The following is a 27630-nucleotide window of genomic DNA, read 5'->3' as shown; positions in this document are numbered from 1 at the left end:
ATGGCGGACGTTTCCCCTGTCCCCACCTGGGTCAGTCCAAGGGGGCCACATGGAAGTCTCCCAGAAGGTGGATTGCCAGCCATTTTCCAGTAGGGGAGGGCTGGGCGCAAGCTGCCAGGAGGGGGCATCTATTTAAATTACCAAATTCTGTCCCTGGCTCCCAATGGATTTATAACTATCATATACTATAAACTGTACTTAGTTTAATTTTAAAGGTCCCCACAGTCTTCACCAATTTAAGATATTGAGATTTGTAAAATTAAACAAGTTAAACAGTTTTAACTTATAAAGGCACAGAGTAAATATTTTTAACTGGTATAAGGCATAGCAAGGAGAGACTAAAACAATGTAAATTGAACCATTATAACCTAAAATTAGTCTAAGTGTCTGTAATTTTAATTTGCTTGCGGATTTTAGCTTAAAATCTTAAGTCTTAGCCGGGCATGGTGGTGTACACCTTTAATCCCAGCACTTGGGAGGTGGAGGTAGGAGGATTACTATGAGTTTTAGGCCACCCTGGGGCTCCATAGGGAATTCCAGGTCAGCCTGGGCTAAAGTGAAATCCTACCTCAAAAATCCAAAACAAAGAAAAAACAAATCCTAAATCTTTTAATCCAATATCTCTAGCTAAGCGTATCAGTCTATTACAAATTTAACCTTGATTAAACTCTTTGGGCCTGGGCAGCAGGATGTAGCCAGCCCTTATGCCAGTAGCCCAGCTCCAACAAAGTTCCCTGTAGTCTTTTTTTCCTCTTAGAAAGCTTATAAGCTAAGCCTCGAAGTTTAATGTTGTCTGTATTTAGAATTTTTTAAATTTTCATCTGAATAGTCCATAAAATTTGGCTTACCACTCCAGAAGACACCTTCAGTTGTAGGCATCAAGTCCATGTCTATTTCCTTAAAACAAAGATTCCAAAAGATTAACATCCACATGGTCAGGTTTATCTCAGCTCATTAGACAGCTTTAGGTTTGCTGAGATAAACTTCCAGACCAGGTACAGTTATGGAGGAAGGAATATCTATTGTGAAGCTTACAGATCCAGGGGAAGTTTCATAATGGCAGAAAAGCAGGCCTACCTTCACAGGCCCAAGCAGAGAGAGAGAGAAGCACAAGCCTTTAGAAATACAAAAGCTGCCATCGAATCACAGGTGAAGGGGAAGAGAAAGGGAACGAAGAGATGTCGACAAGAAGTACAGGGTATAGGAGCAAAATTTAGTGTATTAAATATGAAGACTGCTTCATAACTCATGAGGGTATGCTCACCCGCACACACCGATTACCTCCTCAATGACTGCCTCTCACAGGGTGCAGTAGTCAGTTGGGGTCTTAGAGCCCCACATTGGGCGCCAGATGCAGGGCTCCTTCTGGGTCAGGTAGTGTCGAGGGAAGGACCAGGCCTGCTGGTTCCTCCCTAGGGGTTGAAGGAGGATGACGAATGTCGAACAATTCAGAAACCTCTCCTGGCCACTGGAGAAAAACCACACTGAGTCAGGAGTCTTTTCAATGCAGGAACTCACAGAAAACAACTCGCTTTATTACTCTGAGAAGTTGCCTATATCATGTTGTGGACGAAGGTGGGGATTTTAGGATGGGGGAAGAGGTAAGGGCCAATAGTAAACTTTAACTATTGAAATGGTAATTACAATTGCCACGCAGAAGTAGCAGGCCAGAAGCCATTAGGCATCTTGCTGAGTCTTAGCTGGCCAGAGACAGGTCACCAAACTTTAGCTGGGCTCAGGAAGTTCCATTAGGCCTCACAGCTGGGCCTTTCAGAGCCCAACAGCAAACAACCTGACATGATGCTTACACAAGTGCAATAGTGGCACACAGCCATGGTGGGTTACCAACCTCTTCTTGATTTGGCTAACTCAGTGGAATGGAAACAATATCTGAAATGGGGAAACACATCATAGCCATATGCAAAAACAAGCTTGCTCACCAATATCAAGCTCCCAGTAATGGTGGGCTATAAGAGGGCCTACACCTATTAAATTCGCTCTAAAATAAGAATGGATATCCATAGATCTTTCACTGACCTCACTCTCCATTGGAGAATTTGCTTCTCTTTTTCTTTTTTTTTTTTTCTCAATTTTTATTAACATTTTCCACGATTATAGAGAGTAACCCCATGGTAATACCATCCTTCCCCCCCCCCCCAACTTTCCCCTTTGAAACTCCATTCTCCATCATATCCCCTCCCCATCTCAGTCTCTCTTTTATTTTGATGTCATTGACCTTGAACTTTTTAACTTTTTTCTTTTTTTTTTTTCTGTTTTTTGTTTGTTTTTGAGGTAGGGTCTCTCTAGCTCAGGCTGACCTGGAATTCACTAAATAGTCTTATGGTGGCCTCAAACTCATGGCGAGCCTCTTACCTCTGCCACCTGAGTGGGAGTAAAGGTGTGCACCACCATGCCTGGCTTGCTCTGTCCTTTTTACTCTTCTCTTATATTTTCATGAAGGCCAGCGATGCACCAGATACTGTCCCTCTTTAATCTATTTTGAGTGACCTCTGCAGCCTCAAGGTAACGTCCAGGCAAAGTCAGAGAGGACCGGACAGAGGACCACGGGCTGCCTGAGGTCAGGAGGCTTCCTGCAGGCAGTGCCAACCCCTGCTGGCATGGCTCATGGCTGCTCCTTGCTGCCTCGAGTTATGGGGTCTTCAAAGCCACTTTTCCTTGATGCGTCAGTGGGATCTGTCCTAGAAACCTTTGTCATTCCGTGTGGATCTAGGGTCTGGGAAACCACCTTTCCTTGCTTCCTCAGATAGGGCTGGAATCCTGAAAACCGCTTTTTCCTTGGGGTTCTGGAAAGTGCCTTAGGCGTGGGCGGAGGGCCCAGGTGGGAGGTTGAGTCTGCTGCCTCCCCCAGGTTCTACTGGGACTTCACCATGCTTCTGTTCATGGTGGGAAACCTCATCATCATCCCAGTGGGCATCACCTTCTTCAAGGACGAGACCACAGCGCCGTGGATCGTGTTCAACGTGGTGTCTGACACCTTCTTCCTCATGGACTTGGTGCTGAACTTCCGCAGGGGCATCGTGATAGAAGACAACACGGAGATCATCCTGGACCCTGAGAAGATCAAGAAGAAGTACCTGCGCACGTGGTTCGTGGTGGACTTCGTGTTGTCCATCCCTGTGGACTACATCTTCCTCATCGTGGAGAAGGGCATCGACTCCGAGGTGTACAAGCGCGCATCGTGCGCTTCATCAAGATCCTCAGCCTCCTGCGGCTGCTGCGCCTGTCGCGGCTCATCCGCTACATCCACCAGTGGGAGGAGGTGAGGGCGGGGCCTAAGGCACGGGACGTGAAGACCAAAGGTAAAGGGACCTGAGCACAACTAGTTGTGGTGGCGCACGCCTTTAATCCCAGCGCTCGAGAGGCTGAGGTGGGAGGAGCGCCATGAGTTCGAGGCCAGCCTGGAGCTACGGAGGGAGTTCCAGGTCAGCCTGGGCTAGAGTGAGACCAGGAATCATGGATCCCATGTCTGCCGGGGACCAGGCTGTGAGATGTGGGTGGAGACCTGGCCAGGGGCGGGGTCTTGGGAGAAATGGAGCTGTTTATAGGTGGGCAGAGAACTCTGCTTCTCTTTTTCAAAAGGAAACAGAACCTGAAGAGAGTATCAGCCCATCACAACCTACCTGAGCACCGGGTGAAGCCATAGAGTTAGTGGGGTAATGAGCAAGAGATGCTTTATCAGTGAACCTAGTACCAGCACAAGGGTGAAGGAGACACACATAGAGAACACTCAACTCCTATCAAATCAGATATCCAGAGACACAGAGACTCCCAAGACCCCCTGTGACTAAAATAGACCTAAAATGAACCAAACATAGCTCAAGGAAATTTGCAGAAGAGGGGGCAAAAAGATGGTTGGAGCCATAAGTTGGGTCATTATGCACAGAGACTTTACCTCTCCCCCACAACTAAAGGGCACCCTCACAATGCAACACCTATAGCCTATATTGGGAGCAACAGGGAGAAGGCTAACAATGGTACCATCATGGCTATATACTCACTATATATATAACTAATACAAAAACATCAAAATAATGCAACATAGTCTGCCACTTCTCTGATAAAAAAAAAAATCCTTTAAAATTCTTTTTTTTTTTAAATTATTTATTTATTTATTTGAGAGCGACAGACACAGAAAGACAGATAGCAGGAGAGAGACAGAATGGGCGCGCCAGGGCTTCCAGCCTCTGCAAACGAACTCCAGATGCTTGCGCCCCCTTGTGCATCTGGCTAACGTGGGACCTGGGGAACTGAGCCTCGAACCGGGGTCCTTAGGCTTCACAGGCAAGTGCTTAACCGCTAAGCCATCTCTCCAGCCCCATCCTTTAAAATTCTTAGTGGCAGTGTCCAGGAATAAGAGGGTGTTATTCCTATCTGGTTGCAGGATTGTTATTCTTCTTGGGTGCATGTGTGTGTTTAAATACATAATTCAACATAGGATGTGTGTGTGTGTGCTTTCTATGTTTTCATCTTAGAAGCATTAGCACATTTCATTAGGATTTTGTTAATGTGACTCAAGGTTCAAGAACAGTGCAGAGCATGGGGAGAATCTAAGTCTGTCAGAGCTCTCTACAGCAACAAAGTATGTCTCCAGATGAGTTGGTCTCCATGAAGGCCAAACAGACCATGTTCTCTGAACTTACATTTTCAGTGTGAGGGAAACCAGAGAAAGCTTTCTTTTACCCAGCAATTATTCTTTAGTTGCATTATTTTAAATAGCTGCTACCCATACTATATGGGCAGTTAGAATTCAATATGAGAGACTTACACCTTTCTAAGGAGAGGGATATCCACAAAGACAGAGGTGGAAGAATTTCCCTGACTGGGAAAGGTCCAGAGTAAAGAACTAAGATAAAATCTATTGCTATCACTGTTACTGCTGGTTGGTATCCAGTATCTGCTCTGTTTTCTTTTCCTAGCAGAACACCAATTTGTTGAAGCATCCGTGCTTGCCTTCAATGACTCAGAGGAGCTGACCTCATCTCAACTCAGTTTTGGATTGTGATACATCTACAGGATATCTACTGATTAGAAGACTCGCCTGAGAAGCAGTTGAATATTATCAGACTCTTCAGAAATGCCCAGTCACTTTGGCTCAATTGGGCTTTCAGAAATCTATGATTTTACTAAATGCTGCAGATATTTCAAAGTATTAGGGAAGTTGCAATGAACACTGATTCAGGCTCACTGGTGCATGGCAGAACTGGTGGCTTATAATCATTTAGAGGTGAACTACTGACTTAATTGATTCATGCTGATTGATGGGAAAGTGATTTATTTCATGGTTTTTGCAAGAGGCTTTTTTCATTATTGAAAGCAAGGGTAATTAGGCTTAGGATAAAGCCAATGTTTGTTTCTGGAAGTGGAAAAGGGAAATGAACCTGGGATCTTAATCAAAATAAGCCATCAATCAACTGACCCCCAAACCTGTCCTGCCTCTGCACTTTGTTATCCGCCCATCAATATCCTTATTTCTTAAGCAAGTTGCATTGCTTGTTCCTTGCATATGGAAGCCTTCTAATTTCTCCTGTTTGTGATGTTTCTCAAGAAGCATATTCACACCATTAGAAGAAAAAATCTTGGAAAATTATTTACCAAATGTTATGTGTGTGTGTGTGTGTGTGTGTGTGTGTGTGTGTGTGTGTGTGTATACATATGTTCAAGTGTTTGTGGAGGCCAGAAGACAACCTTAGGTGACCCAATCTCAGTGGTTGTAATCTCTCATACAATTATAGCTGAACAAGCAGATGTGTCAGCCCAAAGATTTTCTTCTGTGCTATATCCATCTGCTCACACCAGTCCATTTCTCTGCAATGCAATCCTCCACAACTTCTCGGGACATGGGCATAATAGCAAGCCTCTCACACAAACTACTTTTAGCCCAGTGCAGGAATAGCTCTGTCTCACCCTCAGTAGCCAAACTTCACAGTCCATAGTTTTTCATTCAGGTCTTTCAACACTGACCAGAATAGTCCATCAAGCTGTACTTACAACACTGCAAGGCATCGCTTAGTTGTCAAGGTTTCAAATCCTTCAATATTCCTCTTGAAAATCAGCTCCAAAAGGCCAAAGCCACAAATTCAGGTGTCTAGCAGCAAATAACCCCACTCCTCAGTACCAACTTTACTGTTGCAGTCAGCTTCACATTGCTGACAGAAATCACCTAACCCAAGAGCAGCTTGTGGGATAAAAGAGTTTATTTTGGCTTATAGACTCAATGGGGAGCTCCATGATAGCAGGGAAAAAGGATGGCATGAACAGATGATGAATATCACCTTTTGGCCAACATCAGGTAGACAACAGCAGGTGAGTATGACAAATACTGGCAAGGGGAAACTGGTATTAATATCCATAAGCCTGCCTCCAAAAATACACTGCCTCCAACTATTGATTTCTGAATCTCCATCAGGTGGGAACCTAACATTCATAACACTTAAGTTTATGGGGGACACCTTAATTAAACCACCATACTTCTATAAGTATAATTTCAGTAAACTATCAATTTATATAATTTCTCTCTGATAATAAATTTGGAACTCAGAAAAAATGAATAATTGGGCTGGAGAGATGGCTTAGCAGTTAATTGCTTGCCTGTGAAGCCTAAGGACCCTGGTTTGAGGCTCGATTCCCCAGGACCCACATAAGCCAGATGCACAAGGGGGCGCACACATCTGGAGTTCTTTTGCAGTGGCTAGAGGCCCAGGTATGCCCATTCTCTCTCTCTCTCTCTCTCTCTCTCTCTCTCTGTGTGTGTGTCTGTCACTCTCAGATAAATAAATAAAAATAAATTTAAAAAATGACTAATTATTTGTACTATTGTGATGAGTACCATTACAAGATCAATAGCTAGAACACTTAGGTCTTTCATAGTAGAGACTATGTAAAATAACTTATTGGTTAAAAAATACATGAAAGTGTGATAAGAGCTAAAATATAAGACCTTATTGCTGAAGCCACCACAGCCTGTGTCCACAGGACATCAAGTGACCATGCTGGAACTGAGGAAATCAATTTTCCTGCCTTCCCAACCCCCACTGGCCCTCACAGTACTATAATATGCTGTGAGAGCTCCTGGATAATTACTTACTAATAGAGTAAATAAACAGGGGAGCCTACCAGATTAAAAAAAAAAAAATCAAACAGCCTAGCAAAAGTACACACATGCAATAGTGGCACACAGTTGATGCAGATAACAAACTGCTCATGGATTGGACATGAGACCCACTCAGGGCAGGAAGGGGTAACTCCTATCTAGCTTTTGAAACCACCTCATATGCCCTTCGAAAAGATACCAACAGGCTTGAGAGAAACTTTCACTGCTCTTTAAGAAGAGTGCGTATGCACATCAATAATTCTCTCTAATAACTATACTTATCTCTTTTAGATCAAACTGCTCTTACTTTTTTTTTTGGTGAATCCATTTTCTTATAGATGCTGGAGAACACTGGGAAGAATCAGGTAACATCAATTCATCATAACTGGCTAAATCTATACCATGAAATGGGTCACCTTTACCTAATCTGCCTGAACCTAGAAGCCACTGCATGGCTAGACATGAAGCTTTCCTGAAAACCAGTTCCAAGGAAATGAAAACAGACACTATAGTCACTCAAACCTCATCAAAACAGCGAACCACAGCCTATAGAGAGCACAACACTAAATGAGATCTCTATCTTGTCTGTCACAGCTCAGGAAACATAGCAGAAGAAGGGACAGAAGGATTTTAAGAGACTTAGGGTAGGTTGGAAGAGCCTGAGGTACCATGTGCCCCTCCACATAGAGACTGATTGACAATACTTAGTCCCCACAATGAATACCAATAACCCCACTGAAGAAGACCCTCAGCATAATTGAGGAAGAAAAGAGAAGCTATCACAGTAGAACCTTTTTATAAAAGATTAATTAAAAAGTGCTCAGTAGGGCTTGCGAGATAGCTTAATAGTTAAGGTGTTTGCCTGCAAAGCCTAAGGACCCAGGTTCAATGCCCCAGGACTAATGTAAAGCCAGACTCACAAGGTGATACATGCATATGGAGTTCATCTGTAGCAGTTAGAGACCCTAGTGTTCCTATTCTCTCTCTCTCTCTCTCTCTCTCTCTCTCTCTCTCTCTCTCTCTCTCTCTATATATATATATATATATATATATGTAATTAAATATATATATAATATATATCCAAAAAATAAATCATAATAAAAACTCTCAAATAAATAAATAACTTCAGTAGACAGAACTTCCCAATGTTAACATATTAAACATTTCTAGCCTACAGTTTTAAATACTAGAATTAATTTTCCCATGGAAAAATGAAATGACATATTTTATATTATTATCCAAATATGTGTGACACTCAGTTTAGGTGTGGGGTAGCCTTCTAGGGATGAACATCTGTTGGCTCAGAACATCATAATTTTTAAGGATATTTGGTTGAATTGGGTGTGTATTTGCTGCTAGTAGGCAGGATTTTTGTGTCCTTCCTTTGAAATACCCTTTTATATGAAATAGGTTATATATAAGACTTGTAAGTTTCTCTGAAAATAGCATGGTGCTGCAAATTTGGTCCCTTCTCCATCTGTTTATGTATAAATAGTATACATGCTAGACAGGAGTGGCTGCTGCTGATTGTACACAGTTTACAAGAAGGACAAAATAGGTCTTTGCAAAAGGATTTAAACTATAAGAAGATTGGGAAGTAATGTTTGCAGTCTGTTTCTTGTTTTATATGAAGTGGACACCATGACTTACCTTGGTTGATGTGACTGCAACAGTGCATCTTAGGGGAAATTGTGTGTGTGTATGTGTGCGCGTGTGCATACACATGTGCACTTTTGTATCCAGAGGTGTCTCATAACACTTTGGAGCCTTTGTTACAGGGGCCTTCCTGGACTGGGTATGATATGGAGGGAGTGTTCTAACTCATTTAGGATCAGTCTTCATAGTTAACTGTTGCTGAGATACTTCCTTGAAATTGTCTTTGATGCTGTTGTTTTGGAAATGTTTTCTAGAAGGATAGATAAATTCCTATTCTCTCAATACTCACTTTTGTGAAAACTTTTTCTCTGGGTCTACTTCGATGAACATCCATTTATCCCAGATAAGACACATATGACAGACAAAAGTATGATTACACCAAAACTAGCTTTAGTGAACCAATGATTTTATTGGGGTTACTTACAGAGCAGGTTGAGGACTTGTTTACAGGAGCAATGACTCAAAGTCACCACCAAAAAGCCTACCCAAGTATAGATGATGATTCACAGATGCTGCATCTCTGGAGCATATTGAAAAACTTGCAGGTAGCTTGGTTAGACAGAGACTTTTGCACACTGCACCACTTGCAGGCAGCTCCAAGAGCCTCCTACTCAAGTAGTTGTTTTTGTCCCTTAATATCGCCTTGTGGAGAGGGGTTGTAACCTTCTCCCCAGACTTGTTGATTTCCTGAATCTCCGGACATTCCTTCCCTTATGTCCGAGCCCAGGAAGGCATGCTTCAATTCCTAAAGAATATTGGTCAAAGTCTGCCTTAATCTTTCCTATAAGCTCAAGGAGGAGTTGTCATGTGACTGTTTAAGTTTCTGGTCTCTCAGCCTTGACTTCCTGAATCCCTGGAGCCTCCTTCCTCTCTTTAGGCTGGAGTATTTCAATTTGGAGGAATCTGCTATACAACAGCACTGAGAAAGACTAGAAATGATTTATAGGCATGAGTTCTGAGAAAACACTGAAAATAAAAATCTTAAGCAAATAATGGAACATCAAACTCTGTAAAAGTAAAAGAAAAGATTCTGAAGAACTGCTATCAGTATGATATATATGAAGTAAATATTATCACGTTAACCAATAAATCAAGAATTTAATAATTATGCTTACAGCACAATGTTGTTGTTATGACTAAATACCCCTTATAGCCTTTTAGCACTTTCACTGTCCTTCAACTCAGACCTTCACCCTGGCGTTGCCCCTAGGAGTGAATAATATACGAGAATCCACTTACAGGGTTTGAGAGCACAGCTCCTTACACGGTTGGGTCATGACCCCATATGAAAGTCATGTAAATGAATGTGGTGGTTGTGAAAAATTCGTCATCAGTAAAAGCTTCCTAAACATGTAATAACTAAGAATAAATTCAAAATCAAACACATGTTGAATCTGAGGCACTTCTGTCAGCATGCACTCACGCGTGTCACATGACATCATGACAGCTTTGCTTGTGAGCACGCAACATGAGCACTTTGCACTGCACATGCCCTCATGCCACTCAACATTGTTGGAAAAACCTCTGCTAAGATTTAAGACTGTTGTCTGTAATGAATTAAAGAGTCTTTATTGTGCATACAAAGTTTTCTACTTTTGTAGAAACATAATGGTTTAATTACAGAAAGCAAAGACTTTCTATATCAGCAGGAATCTAGTTAATATCTTTGGGTTGCATTGTGTTACAATGTTTGATTTTAAAAACTGTGTTACTGATTGAGTTTCATTTAAAAAAGAAGTTAATTGAGTTTTGGCTTGGGAATAGAACAAAATTTCCAACAATTTCTGGAAAAGCCATAAACTTATTTCTGGGACGCAGTATTCTAAACACTGAAGATTATAAAATCAAAATATCAAACACGTCTGAAAATGTTAGAGATGCATTATATGCTCAGTACCAAATATTCATCCATTATTTAAGCATTTATGTAAAAATTAACAAGCATATCATGTCACTAGTATATAAGTTTGCTTGTGTCTTTATTAAATGGTAAGAATCTATGTATAATAAAGAATTGGTTGAATGAAATTTCTTCATGATTTATTAACATTAAATGTTTAAGTTATATAAATTTATATACTCAGAGTCGCATATAAGTTTTTTAGGCAAAAATAGGTAGAAAACAGGTTAAAGAGTTCTTTTCCAGAGGGCCACACACAGTTTTAAGTGTGAGGAAGGTAAGATTGACAGGTGATATAAGCAAGCAGGACAGGAGATCCCACTGTGATCCCTGAGTTAAGGAAAGAGAAAGCTACTAGAAGGGAAAAAATAGAAGCAGCATGTGATCAAAGCATATATATATGTATATATATATATATATATATATATATATATATATATATATATATATATAGTGTTCAAATACAGAGGAACACAAAGATGGCACTTAGGGAATTTAGTTTGAGCTTGACATCTTCAAAGGCAACTTTTGCACACACAAATGTTTATCTGGAGTCAGGTTCTTTTTGGAAAAAATCATTACCTCTTTTATTGATATTTGAAATTAAATCCTATCTCTTTTTATTAAAAATATTTTATTTATTTATTTGAGAGAGAGAAAGAGAGGCAGATAGAAAAAAAAATGTGTGCTCTGGGGCCTCCAGGCACTGCAAATGAACTTCAGATACATGTACACTCATGTACATCTGGCTTACGTGGGTCCTGGGGAATAGAACCAAGTTCTTTTGGCTTTGCATGCAAATGCTTTAACAGCTAAGCCATTTCACCAGCCTGAGGGCTAGCCATTCTTTTTTTTTATTTTAATTTTCTTATTAATTAGTTTTGTATTCTAAATCTCATTTCTTTCAACTATGAAATCCTAGTTTAAAGTCTCATAATTTTATTTATGTTTACTAACATTAAAATTTTTAACAGCACATTTAAGGTAACATTTACAATGTGGCTAATTAAATTTTCTCAAGTACTGCAATTTAAATTTATAAATTTACTATATGAAGTTATATTTTTAAGTAGGCTTTAAACATATTTATTTATTTGCAAAGAGAGGGGGCACAAGGGATTTCTGCTACCACAAATGCACTCCAGATGCATGTACAACTCTGCACCTGGACTTATGTGGGTACTGGAGAATTGATACCAGGCCATCAGACTTTGAAAGCAAGTACCTAAACCCCTGAGCCATCTCTGCAGTCCAGCCACTTAAAAAGGAAATAATAAAAGAGGAATATATTTTCGTTTACAGACTTGAGCGGAAGCTTCTGGATGGCAGGTGAAACAATCACATGAGCAGAGGTTAGACATTACCTCCTTGCCACCATTAGTTAGCTAACAGTAACAAGAGAATGCCAAACAATGGTGTTTCAGTAAGGTCTGCATTGCTGACAGAAATCACCTGACCAAGAGCAGCTTGTGGGGAAAAAACAAAAGTCTTATTTTGGCTTACAAACTTGAGGGGAAGCACCATGATGGCTGGGGGAAATGCTAACATGAGCAGAGGGTGGACGTCACTCCCTCACTAACATCAGGTGGACAACAACAGCAATAGGAGTGTGTCAAACACTGGAAAGGGGGAACTGGCTGTGGTGGTTTGATTCTTGTGTCCCCCATAAACTTAGGTGTCCTGAATGCTAGGTTCCCAGCTGATGAAGATTTGGGAGTTAACACCCATAGAGGCAGTGCTATTGTTGGGGGCTGGCTTACAGGTATTATAGCCAGTGTCCCCTTGCCAGTGTGTGGCAAATGCTCCTGTTGTTATTGTCTACTTTATGTTGGCCAGGGTGTGATATCCACACTCTGCTCATGATATCACTTTCCCCTATTATCATGGAGCTTCCCCTTGAATCTGTAAACCAAATTAAATCCTTTTCCCCACACAAACTGCTCTTCGGTTGGGTGATTTCTACCAGCAATGTGAAACTGGCAGCAACAGTATAGTGGTACCGAGGAGTGGGATTGCTGCTTCACACCTGACTGTGTGGCGTTGGCCTTTTGGAGCTGATTTTCAAGAGGAATATGGAAGGATTTGAAATATCAGCCTAAGATATGCATTATAATGCTGTAACAGCTGGATGGACTATTCTGTTAAGAGTTGAAAGGCCTGAATGCAGTAAGAACTATGGACTATGAGATTGGGCTTCTGAGGGTCAGAAAGAGTTTTGCTTGTACTGGGTTAGAAGCAATTTGTGCGAGAAGCTTGCTGTTATGCCCATGTCCTGAGAAGTTGGGCAGGGTTGCTTTGCATAGAAATGAACTGGTGTGAGCAGAGGAATATGGCACAGGAAAAATCAATTACTTGGGCCTAAACTGCTCGTGTTTACCTGCAAATTGTTTGAGAGAGTACAACTATTGGGAATGGGGCAGCTGACCTGCACTGGGGAAACAGGAAGAATGTAGACTCTTTTGAAGGGGCCTGAGTGCTCAAGGAGTGCCCTGTTCTTCAAAGTTGGCTTTATCTCCCACTGAATTAACAAATTGGCACCCTACCTGGTATCGTGGAGTATAAGAAATGCAAGAAAGAGAGGGTCATTGAGTTTGCAACATGGTCTTTTGTTTTGGAAATGGCCGTGAGCAGTGTGAAACAGGTTTGTTGGATGCCTCCATGGAGACCCACCCCATGGAGCCATGACTATGAACCACCGGTTGCAATGAAGACCCAGTGGAGATGCTGGGCCCACATGATGGCTGCTAAGCAGAGCTGCTGGCCCACACAAAGTTTTCTGGGACTGTGAGTAGCCTAGCTGGAGGGACAGAATTGGATCTCCAGAGACTTGTTGCTGGTTAGAATTATCGGACTTGGAGATTTGTCACTGACTAGAGTTGTTAGACTTGAAGCTACCGAGTTTGATGTTTGCCCTGATTATTTTAAATCTTGTATTAGATGAATATTTGGTCTACCCAATACCATATTTTGCAGTGTGAATGTTTATTCTGTGCTATTATGAATTTTGGGGGAGATTATTATTATTATTTTGGTATTATGGCTCAGTTAAAAGACCTTGGACTATAGGGATGTTTTAACATCATTGGGATTGATAAAAACAAAAATGTGGGGACTTTTCAAGTTAGACTGAATGCATTGTATTTTACATGATGTATGGTTATTAATTTATGGTGGCCATGGGTGGAATGTGGTGATTTGATTCAGAGGTCCTCCATAAATTTAGGTGTTCTGAATGCCAGGTTCCCAGATGATGAAGATTTGGGAGTGGGCAGGCTTATGGGTATTATAGCCAGTGTCCCCTTGCTATTGTTTGACATATACTCCTGTTGCTATTGTCCACTTTATGTTGGTCAGGGGGTGATTTCCACCTCTGCTTATGTCATTGTTTTCCCCTGCCATTGCAGAGCTTACCCTTGAGCCTATAAGCCAAAATAAATCCTTTTTTCCCCACAAGCTGCTCTTGTTTGGGTGATTTCTACCAATAATGTGAACCTGATTGCAACACTGGCTATAACACCCATAAACCTGCCTTCAAAAACACCCTGCCTTGAAGTGGTATTAATCCCCAAATCTCCACCAACTGGGAACCTAGCATTCAGAACACCTAAGTTTATGGGGGATACCCAAATCAACACACCAAAATTGGTAAGGGGAAGCTGGCTATAATACCCACAAGCCTGCCCCCGATAATACATTAGGTGCCACCTATAAATTTATGTGTTCTGAATGCTAGGTTCCCTGCTGGTGGCAATTCAGGAATTGGATCCTCCTGGAGGCTCTCATAAAACACAAGCATACATTATGTAAAATGCAATGAATTCTTCCAACTTTAAGTCCCCATCATTTTTACCAATCCCTAGGATGTTCAAGCATCTCCATAGTCCAAGTTCCTTTAACTAAGCCATAATACTAAACAATAACAACAGAAATAAAAAAAATGCACAGAATAAACATTCACATTGTAAAAGATGGTATTGGTTATGGCAAAGAAATATTCAACCAGTATAAGACTTGAGCAGGGCAAATATCAAACTCTTTAGCTCCACATCCAACAACTCTGACCAATGATGAGTATCCAAGTCAATTCTAACCAGTGATAGTCTCTTGAGTTCAATTACACCACTCTAGATAGGCTACTCATAGTCTTGGAAAAATTCATCCACTGATGGCAGCTCTCCTTGGCAACCATCCCATAGTTTGGGAATCTCTACTGGGTCTCCAACTGCAATCCATGGCTTATCTTCATGGTTCCATTGGACATCCATGCAGGTAATAATCCTACTTCACACTGTCCATGGCCATTTCCAAAAAAACCAAAACCATGTTGCATATTCAATGACCCCCTCTATAGTCCAAAAATTAGGTGGGCTATCAATTTCTTAACCCATGGTGGTGAATAAAGCCTATTTTGAAAGCCAGGACCCTCCTTCAACATTCAGACTCCTTCAAAAAACTACAGTATTCTTGTTGTCCCAATGCAGGTCAACTGGCCCAATCTCAATGGTTGTAATCTCTCAAACAATTGTAGCTGAATGGACAGCAGTTTTGGCCCAAAGCTTTCATTTCTCCCATGCTATATCCCTCGGCTTACACCAGTCCATTTCTATGCAATGCAACCCTGAACAAGTTCTCAGGACACAAGCAAGCAGAACAAAGCAAGCCTCTCCCACAAACCACTTCTAACCCAGTCCAGGCAAAGCTCTTTTCATCCTCATAAGTCAAACCTCACATGCCATATTTCTTACTTCATTCAAGTCTTTCAACTTTGACCAGATAGACAGAACCTTAGGGTAAAAGGATGGAAAAAGCTGTTCCAAGCTAATGGAAATAAGAAACAATCACAGGTGGCTATACTGATATCAGACAAAGAAATTTCAACCAAAAGAGATAAAGAATTTCATACTTATCAAAGGAACAATACAAGAGGATATTGCAATTATAAGACTATATGTACCAAAAAAAGAAGTACAAAATATTATAAAGCAACTTCTCTTAGATAGTGAAACATAACCCCAACACAACTATAATAGGAGACTTTAATACTCTAATACCATCATTAGATCATCTAAGCAAAAAATTAGCAATGTAATAAAAGAGTTAAATAATACCATAGATCAACTGGTCTTAACATACATCTATAAAGTATTCTACAGAATACACATTCTTCACAACAATTTATGGTACATTCTCTAAAACAGATCATATATTGAGGCATAAAACATGTCTCAACAAATTCAGGAACATTAACATAATTCTATGCATTTTATTGAATCATAACACAATAAAGCTAAAGATTAAAAACAAGGAGAATGGTGCTGGTTAAGTGCTTGCCTGTGAAGCCTAATGACCCCTGTTCAAGGCTCAATTCCCCAGGACCTACATTAGCCAGATGCACAAGGGGGTGCATACATATGGAGTTTTTTTTGCAGTGGCTGGAGGCCTTGGCAGCCCATTCTCTATCTGCCTCTTTCTCTCTCTTTCTGTCACTTTCAAATAAATAAATAAAAATAAACCAAAACATAATAAATAAATAAAAGCAAGGAAAACAACAGGGACTCCACCAACCCCTGGAGGCTGAACAATTCACTATTACATTAGGCATGAATAGCCAAAGTAATCAAAAAGGAAACTAAAAATTTTCTGGAATGGAATGTTAATGAAAATACTACATATCAAAACATATGAGATACAGTGAAGGCAGTATTAAGAAGAATGTTTGCTTTCATTACAAAAACAAAGAGATATCAAATCAACAACCTAACTATCCATCTGAATGCATTGGAAAAAAGGGAACAATCCAAACTCAATAGTGTCAGATGTAAAGAAATAAAGAAACAAGACATGGTGGCCCATGCCTTTAATCCCATCACTTGGGCGGCAGAGGTTGGATGATTGCTGTGAGTTCGAAGCCACTCTGAGAATTCAGAGTGAATTCCAGGTCAGCCTGGGCTAGAGTGAGACCCTACCTTTAAAAACCAAAACACCAAAACACCAAACAAAAAAAAAAAAAAAGAAAGAAAGAAATAAAAAGAAAAGAATCAAAATCAGAGCAAAAAAAATCTATGAATTGGTAATAAAAAATAATTTAAAATTGAAAAATCAAAGAGCTAGTTCTTCAACAGAGAAATAAGCAAGGTTGATAAACCCTACAAAATGTGATCAAAAGGGGGAAAAAAGAGAAGGCTCAAATCAAGAAGATCATAAACGAAAAGGGATATGTTAAAACAAACCTTAATGAATTTGGGAGAATCATCAGGATGTAGTTCAAGGATCCATACTCTACAAAATTGGAAAACCTGGAAGAAATGGATGAATTCCTTAACTAATGCCACCTACTAAAACTAAGTACAGATGAGATAAATCAACTGAATATATATATAACATTAAATGAGACTGGAGCTGTGATTAAAACTCTCCCAAGAAATAAAAGTCCAGGCCCTGATGGTTTCACTACTGAGTTCCACCTAACCTTCATCAAAGAACTAAGCCAATTTTTCTCTTTATTTTACCCAATCGAAAACATGGGAACACTCCTTGATTCTTTCTATGAAGACAGCATTGAACTAATAACAAAACCAGACACACAAGAAAAGTGAACTACAGACCAATATTCATGATGAATTTAGATGTAAAAATTCTCAATAAAATTCTTGCAAACTGAAATGAAGTACTTATCAAAAACATTATCCACCTCAATCAAGAAGGTTTCATCCCAGGAATATAGGGTTGGTTCAACATATGAAAATTTATAAACTTTAAACATCACAAAACAGATTCAAAGTCAGTAACCACATGTTCATCTCAATAGATGCAGAAAAGGCCTTCAATAAAATTCAACATCCATTCATGATTAAAACACTGGAGAAAATTTGGATAGAGAGCACATGTTTCAACATAATAAAGGCAATATACAATAGACCAAAAGCCTATGTCATGCTAAATAGGAAAAAACTTGAAATGTTCCCATTAAGGTCTATATCTTTGCAGGGGTGGCCACTCTCATCACTGCATTTTAACACTGTTAGCTCAAGTAACAACAGCAAGATATAAAAGGGATACAAATTGGAAAAGGAGAGATCAAACTAGCCCTATTTGCAGATGACATGATTCTATACTTAAGAGATTAAAAACCTCTTAGAAGTGATAAACCCTTTCAGCAAAGTGGAAGGATACAAAATCAACACACAAAAATCACTAGTCTTTGTATATATGACTGTCCTATTTTTAGTAGCCACAAACAAACAAACAAAAAAAAACATCAAATACCATTGAATCTTCCTAACCAACGAAATAAAAGACCTTTACAAGTAAACCATAAAAACATTGAAGAAAGAACTGGAAAAAGATGTGAGAAGATGGAATTATCTTCTACACTCATGGATTAGAAGAATTAATATTTTTAAATGGCCATCCATGGGTTTGGAGTGATGGCTCAGAGGTTATGGCACTTGCCTGAAAAGCCAATGGGTACAGGTAAAATTCCCCAGTACCCACATAAAGCCTTGTGCACAAGGTGGTACATGTATCTGGAGTTCATTTGTATTGGCTAGAGACCCTAGGATGCCCATTCTCTCTCTCTCTCTCTCTCTCTGTCTCTCTCTCTCTCTCTCTCTCTCCCTTTCTCTCTCTCCCCCTTTCTCTCTTTTTATTGCTCTTTGCCTCTTTCTCTTTCTTACTCTCTCAAATAAATAATAAATAAAATAAAAATGAAGTGGCCACCTACCAAAAGCAATACATGGATTAATCAAAATCCCAGCAGCATTCTTAACAGAATTAGAAAGAAAAATAGTCCCAAAAATTATAAGGGGGCTGGACAGATGGTTTAGCAGTTAAGCGCTTGCCTGTGAAGCTTAAGGACCCTGGTTCGAGGCTCTATTCCCCAGGACCCATGTTAGCCAGATGCACAAGGGGGCGCACAGAGTTCGTTTGCAGTAGCTGGAGGTCCTGGTATGCCCATTCTCTCTCTCTCTCTATATATATATATATCAGTCTGCCTCTTTCTCTCTGTCTGTCACTCTCAAATAAATAAATAAAAATTAATTTAAAAAATTTTAAAAAAAATATAAGGAAGCACAAAAGGCCCTGGATAGTCAAGAATATACTCAGCAAAAGGAACACCTCTGGTGGTATCATCATACCTGATTTAAGGTTATAATATGAGCCATAGTAATAAAAATAGCATTATTCTGGCATTAAAAGAGGCACCTATATCATTGAAATAGAACTGAAGGTCCAGGTATGAGTTTGAGTAACTACAGTTGCCTAATCTTTGACAAAGGGGCCAAAAACACTCACTGGAGCAAGACAGCATCTTCAGCAAATGGTGCTGGAGAAACTTGGTAGCCACATGTAAAAGACTGAAGTTGGACTCTTCATCTCACCTTGCACTAAAATCAACTCCAAATAGATCAAGGACCTCAAAAGAACTGAAAATCTAAATCAAGTAGAAGATAAAATAGGGAGAAAACCCCAAGATATAGGCATAAGGAAAGATTTTTTTTTTTTTTTTTCCTGAGTAAAGACTCCAGTAGCCCAGGGAATTAGGCAAACTCTCAATAATAGGGACCTCATGAACATAAAGTTATTGCACAAACAAGCAAACCATCAACAGGGTCAATAGGCAACATACTGAATGAGATAAAATCTTCACCAGCTAACTCTCTGACAAAGGTTTAAGATCTAAAATCTATAAAGAACTCAAAAACTTAAACAATAAAATCAAGTATTCCACTTGAAAAATGGGGCAGGAAATTGAACAGAAAGTTTTCAAAGGAAGAAATACAAATGTCCACTAAACACCTAAAGAGATGTTCAACTTCTCTACTTATCAGGGGAATGCAAATTTAAAACCACTATGAGATTCCATCTCATTGCTATCAGAATGACAATCATCAAAAAATCAAATTACAGCTTATTCTGGTGAGGATGTGGGGGAAGAGCAATGCTGGTGAGAGTGAAAATTTGGAAAGGCACTATGGAAATCAATATAGAGAATCCTCAAAATGCTGAAAATAGTACTACCATTAGATCCAGCTATAGCACTTTTAAGCATATACCCTAAAGACTTTACTATATATCACAGAGACATTTGCTCAACCATTTTTATTGCTGCACTATTCATAATAACCAGAAATGGGAGTTATCCCAGATGCCCACCAACAAAAAATGGTTAATAAATATGTGGTACATATTCACAATGGAATTCTACTCAGCAGTCAGGAGAAATGGAATAATCAACTTTGTAGGAAAAGGGGGAGGGCTTGGAAAAAGTCATGGTAAGTGAGGTTACACAAGCTCAGAAAGAAAAAATGCCTCATCATGTCTCCTGACCTAGAACAGCATCAGTTAACTGTAAGCCACAGTAAATATCAACAATATGGACATGGTACTAGAATGAAGATAGAAAAAAGGCCAACTAGGGAAGGAAAGGACAAATGGCTACTTGATCAAAAGTTGATGGTCAAAATAAGAAAGAGAGATCGAGAGAAGATATGGAAAGATCTTGGGAGCATAGGAGGGGGTTTAGGGGAGGGGAATACATAAAATAATAGCAACATGAACCAATTCCATAGAAACATTCTTCCTGCATACCATTATACAAGTCATTACCTTTATTAAGGGGGAGGGAGACCAGAACAGAAGAGCTCCATAAAAGAGGGAGAAAGCATAACCCTCAAACCATGAGCTCTGGCCAGAATTTGGTACTCCCTACACAAAGAGCTCTTGGCTAGGGAGACATGAAGTCCCCACAATAATATAGGCCATTGCCTAAACAATTGTTTACCTGTAAGAGTAAGGAACTAAAAGGTAAGTTTCTATTGCTGAAAACACCACCAGCTCTGGCCAAAGGATGTCATATGACCATGCTGGAACTGAAAGGGAATCCAGGTTAGCACTCATGGTATTGGGAGGTGCTATGAGAGTGGCTAGAGAATAATGGTTATCAACAGATTGAATAAGCAGGAGATCCTGCTAGTTACAAAATCAACCATCTGAGCAAGAAGTATACACTTGTTCAATAGCAGCAAAAAAGCTGATGTAGGTAAACAACTGCTCATAGACTGGACATAAGACCCATTCAGTGGGGAGAACTCATATCTAGCTCTGGAAACCAAACCAGACTCTCTAGGACAGAAAACCAATAGGCTCAAGAGAGAATCCCACTGCTCTTTAACTAAGAAGAATGGTTATACACATCAATATATCTCTCTACTGACTAGGCTTATCCTTTTTTATTCAAACTACTCACTTTTAGTTGGAGAATCTATTCTATTTTACAGATGGAGGAAAGAGTATACTTTCAGGGGTCATTTCTATAGTTCCTTACAGATGGAGGAGAAAATTGGAAAGAACCAGGATATGTCAATATCAGTGTGGTAGTTTAATCAATGGCCCCCAATATATTCATGATTTTATTATAGTTTGTGATTTAGATCTGCAACCACATGGGTGAAGGAGGTGTTGCTAGGTGGATCTTAGGGTCCACCCCTATGTCATGGTGGTGGATTTGAAATTCCAGTCTAAACATATGCAAAGTGCTTAAATAATTCCTGCTGGAGTTCCTGAAGTGTGCTATGTGGTGTGGCTTTTTGTTTTTTTGGCTTGGGGTTTCTGTTTGGACCTGTGAAAGCAGGCTAGCTTCTTCTGCCATTATGGAACTTCCCATGGATCTGTAAGCTTCAATAAATATTCCTCCTTCCATACCTGTGCCTGGTTTGGAAGTTTATATCAGTGATCTGAAGCTGTTTATTACAATCAAAAACAGAGAATCCACTGTCTACCATGAGATAGGTCACCTCCACCTCAACTGCCTCAGCCCACCTGTATTACAAAGGAAGACATGAATGTGAAACAACTACTCTCATGGATAGCCTGAAAAACAGTTCCAGGGAAACAACAACAGGCACTGTGGTCACTCAAACCTCATCAAAACAGAGATCCAGAGCATACAGGGAAAGCTACACTAAATCAGATCTTTATCTTACCTGCCAAGGCTCAGGAAACCTTGCCAAGGAGGAGATAGAAATACTGTAAGAGCCTCAGGGAGGGTAAGAATGACCTGAGGCCCTAGTGTTTCCCCACCCCTGAAGAGACAGACTGAGGCCTCTTGGTCTTCACAATGAATACCAATAACTCCACTGATAAAGAAAATTGGGGCAGGGGAAGGGGATTTAAGCACACAACAATTTCATAAAAGTTCAACCAATAAAAATACATCATGTAAGTGTAATGATTTGAGTGTATAAATGTCCTAATAATTCAATATAACATTTTTAAAGTCACTTAAATATCTCAATACATTCATACACATATGTTAATACTTGTATTTAATAACCTAAGACTGTCTAAATTAGTAAGTTAATATAATAACTCAATTACACATTTAAATTAAAATGTAATCCTCATCTTTCAGGTGCTCTAATATTCTAATTCTCTTAAAATAAAATCATTGCTAAAGACACACATGTACAAACCTAACAGAAGATGTTATTATTATAACTATTATTTTAATTTCTACTTTTTGGTTCCCAAATTAGAAATTGTTGGATACTCAAAATCTCAGGTGTCACTAGAGACCTCCTAAATCAGAATCACAGAGATGGAGCCTAGCAATTGTGTTTAATAAAACCTGCGGGTATCCTGATGCATGTTAAAGTCTGATAAGTGTTGCATATTAAATTTTGAAGTGTTTCAAGGGTAAGGCATTGGGGACATAAAGATAATTTAACCATCCTAAGCATTTGGATTGCCTTTCCAAATGAGTTTGAGGTTAAACCCTCCAATTGAAGGGGGTGGAGTTAGGGTGACTGGACCCCTGAAGGTAAAAAGGGCAAGAAAATTTGCACTTGATAAAAATACATGATCATCTGACTTTTTATCACTCTTGCCTAGCTCTGTAGAACTGTTTTTCCACAGTCAGGATCTCTCCTAACAATGAGGTCTTCTAAACATTGTGGTTGGTCAAATTCAGCCCCTGGGACTCAGGTGCCAGAGCTAATCTCTTCCTGAGACAGCCCCTAGCCCTAACCAACCAGCTGGTCCTCTGGTTCACCTGGGCCAAAAGACAGCCCACCACCCTAAGGTTATATGCACCTTTGCAAGGAGAGGGAAGGGAATCTCTCTCTGATCACTTAGAAACTGCCAGCTGTGGGTGAGTTTTTCCCTCAGCTGGGCCTGGGATGGCTCAGTCCAGACCGAGCTGGGAGGGCCCCTAGCCCTTACTCTCCCCATGGGTTCCTTATCTGCTCCAGTTCCCCACGTGGCAAAAGCTCCTTGAACTTTTTTTCTCTTTTTCTTTCCATGCTTTTCCCCCAGATCCATATCTGGCCACATGGATTCCTGAGCTACCTGTGGTCCATATGGGCTTTTGGACTCCATGTAGTGTACTTCTCTTCTTCCCACTTTATCTCCCATTACCTCCCAGCCTTCCCCTTTCTTCATTCCTTTGTAAAATCTGAATAAAATGTGGTATTTTAAAAACATTCTCTTGAATATGGAATTGCCAATTCTTTGGTTAGTTTGAAGATATGAACTCAGGGCTTGGGGTCCCAGGAAGCACCCTAGAACTTCAATTTACCCATTACACAATGTCTGAAATTGCATATTAATGAGATTTTTGTCTAGAAAGGAAATTTTGTACATGAACTATCCCGGGTTGTCTTTCTAAAGACAATGGATTATATATAGGGACTTTGTATAAAATACTCTGTGACCTTCAAAGAATTATTGCATAGCTTACATTGGCTAGGCTCACACATTATTTATTTTTCAAATATGATTATAACTCCTATCTAAGTAGCTTCAACTGTGGACTATATATGTTTGTTTAAACCTATTCTGCAAAGTGTGTATGTGTGTGTGTGTGTGTGTGTTTACTGGAAGGACTTTAGTTATTTACAGGTTTTAATGTAATATCTTCCTGTATTCTTATATCATACGTACTTTGATTCTTTGATTTTATCTCACAAGTTGTGTTTGGGGACAAGTTGTGTTAGTATTAAGATCATGTTAGTAACAGGAAGATTTAATATTCAAGGATGAGTGTCTGCACACATATAACCCAGACCACAGGAAAAGAAAAAGTACAAGCAGTGATGTAGCATTGGTGTAATGTACCCAAAGGTATTATTTACAATGTAGGACATGAAATAAATTGTGTAAAAGCAGACCTACTCCTCACCAGGAGTGGGTAGAAGACCCAGCATTTTTCTTATCTCCTAATGAGCTGCTGGAAGACACAGAGACTAGTTGACAGACTACCCACACACAAGGGTGAGCTGGAGAAGTCACTCATGCTATAGAGAGCTAACCATGAGCTGTGGGGGGAAAGAATATGGCTCATCTCAGGAATTTCAGGACACCAATTTGACTTCTTCTTAATAATATAAAACACAGGGAAGGAAGAAGTTAGTAAATCTCTCTATTGAGGCTCTGAGAAATTTAACATACTACTGCTAGACTCCAAGAAGTCTATCCCTACCACTGGCCCCTGGCTATTTTAATGACCCCAGGGGAAATATATACGAAGTTGGAAAGGAGATCAAAGAAGTTCCCCTCTTTACACTTCCTATCCTTCTCCCACTGTCCCTGCCAAAATAATCCCAATCTTCTGATATAAACCCTCTTGTCAAGTGCTCCACATACACCTTAGATGTACAGAGTTTGACTGCTGAGATGTGAATTATCCCTCTAGAATTCACCTCCAATAAAGTATAATTACTTTTATTTGAGAGAGAGAGAGAGAGAGAGAGAGAGGGAACCAGGGCCTCCAGCCACTGCAAAAGAACACCAGATGTATGCACCACCATGTGCTTACATGGGTCCTGGGGAATCAAACCCAGGTCCTTTGGATTTGCAGGCAAGCTCATTAAATGTTAAGGTATCTCTCTAACCCAGAGTCTAATTTATTTGTTGTACAGATTCTTACTTGCTTCTAACATTTTCTAATAGGTCAGGCCTGGTTCAAGATGTTTGTATATTGAGAAATATTTGTGTGAAAGAGATGACAAAACATACAAAGATATATGTACATATATATATGTATGTTACTAAACTAGGACAGAATAATGCTGTAGTACATAAACAAGAGAAAATAAGCAAAAAACTATAAATAAAGAAGAGAAGAAGGAGGGAGGGAGGACAGGAAGCATGGAGACAACAAAATAGCATAAGTAGATAGCCCTGTCAATCTCCACCTTTAGTACAATTTTTTGGTTTTTGAAATCACAGAGCTCTTGGTCACTGGCTTATTCTCATTACATACCTGAAAATAGATGCAGAGAAGGTCTTTGATAAAATGCAACGTCGCTTCATGATCAAAACACTGGAGAGAATATGCATGGAGAGTTGATATCACAACACAATAAAGGCTGTATGTAAAGCACCTAAAGCCCAAATGATGCTTAAGGGGGAAAGAATCAAGGAGTTACTACTGAGATCTGGAATTAGAAAGGGTGCCCACTCTCACCACTGCTCTTCAGCATAGTACTAGAAATCCTAGCCCAAGTAATAAGACAGGTGAAATAAATAAAAGCATACAAACTAGAAAGGAAGAATTAAAATTAGCCCTATTTGCAAATGACATGATCCTATACATAAGTGGCCCAAAAGTCTCTATGTTAACTCTTCTAAAGGTGATTAATTCCTTCAGTAAAATAACAGGATATAAAATCAATGCAAAAAGGTATCCTTTCTATATGGAAAGGACAAATATAAAAAAAAAATCAGTAAGGCAGACCCACTTTCAATAGCCACAAAATAATTAAATACCTTGGAATAGTACTAACCAAGGATGTGAGAGCCCTATATAATAAAAACATAATAACAACCAAGAAATAAATTAAGGGGGATATGAGAAAATGGAAAAACCTCCCATGATCCTGGGTAGGTAGAATTAATACTATGCAAATGGAAATTCTACCAAAAGAAATATACAAATTTAATGCAATACCAAAAAAAATCCTAGCATCTTTCTACACAGAGATAGAAAATATGATCTCAGGCTAGGCATGGTGGTGCATGCCTTTAATCCAGCAGTTGGGAGGCAGAGGTAGGAGGATTTCTAAGAGTTCTAGGCCACCCTGAGACTATGTAGTGAGTTACAGGTGAGCCAAGAACCTATCTTGATATACAAAAATTAATACATAAAAATAATTCATGTGGCAGGACAGCAGGTCTCAGATATCTAAACATATCCTCAGCAAAAGAAACACATCTGGAGGTATCACCATACCTGATCTAAAGCTATACTACAAAGCCATAGTAATAATAACAGCATGGTAATGGCATAAAAACAGAAGGTAGTAAGACCCAAGGAGATAAACTATCCCTTGCATCTCAGTCAAGGCCCAGGCAAAATCACAGAGGAAGTGGGGAGATGAACAAGGGTGCTGCTTCCGTGGTGAGCCTGACAATCAGCACCAGGGTAAATGAGACAGGCACTGAAGATACTCAAACATACACAAAAATAGAGATCCAGAGGTTAAGAGCTCATCACTGAAGTAGATTGAAAACATACCCACCAAGGCTTAGGGAATTTTGTGGGAGAGGGGAAGATATATTGTACGAGCTACCAGCAACCCCACTGAGGAGGGCCCCTAGCAGAATTGTGGCAGGGAGGAGGGCAAAGGTGGTACCAACACATGATAAATCCATACAAAATATGATCTTAAAAATCAAATTAAAAATAATAACAAATAAATGGAGAAAAGAAACTGCTATTAGTCCAGTCTGGGTAAAGGGCAAAGCTCCTTCTCACACTCATCAGCCCTCACAGTCCATAGTTCTTACTGCATTCAGGTCTTCCAAGTCTGACCAGAATCCATCAAGCTGTACTTCAAGCACTGCAAGGTGTCTTTTAGGCCAAGGTTTCAAATATTTCCCCATTCCTTCCTCAGGTCAGTTCCAAATGACCAAAGCCACAGTAATATTTCTAGTAGCAATGACACCACTTCTGGTGCCAGTTTGTCGCAGTAAGCTTCCCACTGCTGTCAGGAAAACACCAGACCAAAAGCAGCCTTTGGGAGGAAAGTGTTTATTCTGGCTTACTGACTAAAGGGGAAGCTCCATGATGGCAGGGGAAAATGATAGCATGAGCAGAGGGTGGACATCACTTCCTGGCCAATACCAGGTGAAAAACAGTAGCAGAAAAGTATGCCAAGCACTGCCAAAGGGAAATTGGCTATAACACCTATAAGCCCACCCTCAGTAATACACTGCTTCCATGAGGTTTCAATTCCTGAATTGTCACCAGCTGGGGACCTAAGCATTCAGAACACATAAGTTGATGGGGGACACCTGAATCAAAACACCACAGGGGAGAAAAGATGAACCTGGAGACAAGCTAATGTTCTTCGTGCCTGTTTTTCTAGCTGATCTTGAAGCAAAGGTGCCCAAAACTTTTGCACAAAGAGCAGAAACTGGCATGATAGAGTCACATATTAGAAAGCCAACTCAACTTCTGGATGAGCATAGTGATACAGTTCCTGTTCAAGTTCGATAAAGATTTTCTATCAAGAATTTATTCAATGTAGCTTCTGTTAGAAAAAAAGTTTCTATTTTGTAATTTGGGGCTCAAAACTCAGCTCTGTAACTAGCCATGAGATTACTTAACCCCTTTGAGCCTCAGTATCCCTGTCCTGAGGAGAAAAATGAAAATAGTATTATCTTCCTACAGGGCTTTTGTGGAGTCAGGAGTTACAAATGGGAAATTAATGGGAAAACATTAAACACAGTGCTGGCTGTGCAAAGGGTCTTTTGTTCCAAGAACTGAAGTTCATCTTGAACTGGATGAAGTCAGAGGGAGGGAGCTGTAACAGATCATGGAAATGTCTCTCATAAGCCAGGCAAGAGATTGATGCCTAGCCTCAGGAACAAGTAGAATTAGAAATTTGAAAATTGTGAAGGATCTGTGCCTCTCTTTTAACACTGGTTCCCTCTCAGTAGCTAGGGGCTAAATTCTCAT

General features: G+C 39.9%; 1 pseudogene; it reads left to right on the top strand.

The window, feature by feature from the left end:
* On the top strand, window positions 1-27168 carry LOC123460238 (annotated as a pseudogene).
* The last annotated feature ends 462 nt before the right edge of the window (window positions 27169-27630 follow it).

The sequence above is a fragment of the Jaculus jaculus genome, chromosome 4 (genome assembly GCF_020740685.1).
Source record: "Jaculus jaculus isolate mJacJac1 chromosome 4, mJacJac1.mat.Y.cur, whole genome shotgun sequence".
In the NCBI taxonomy this organism is placed as follows: Eukaryota; Metazoa; Chordata; class Mammalia; order Rodentia; family Dipodidae; genus Jaculus; species Jaculus jaculus.
This window is presented reverse-complemented; position numbering and strand designations above follow the sequence as displayed.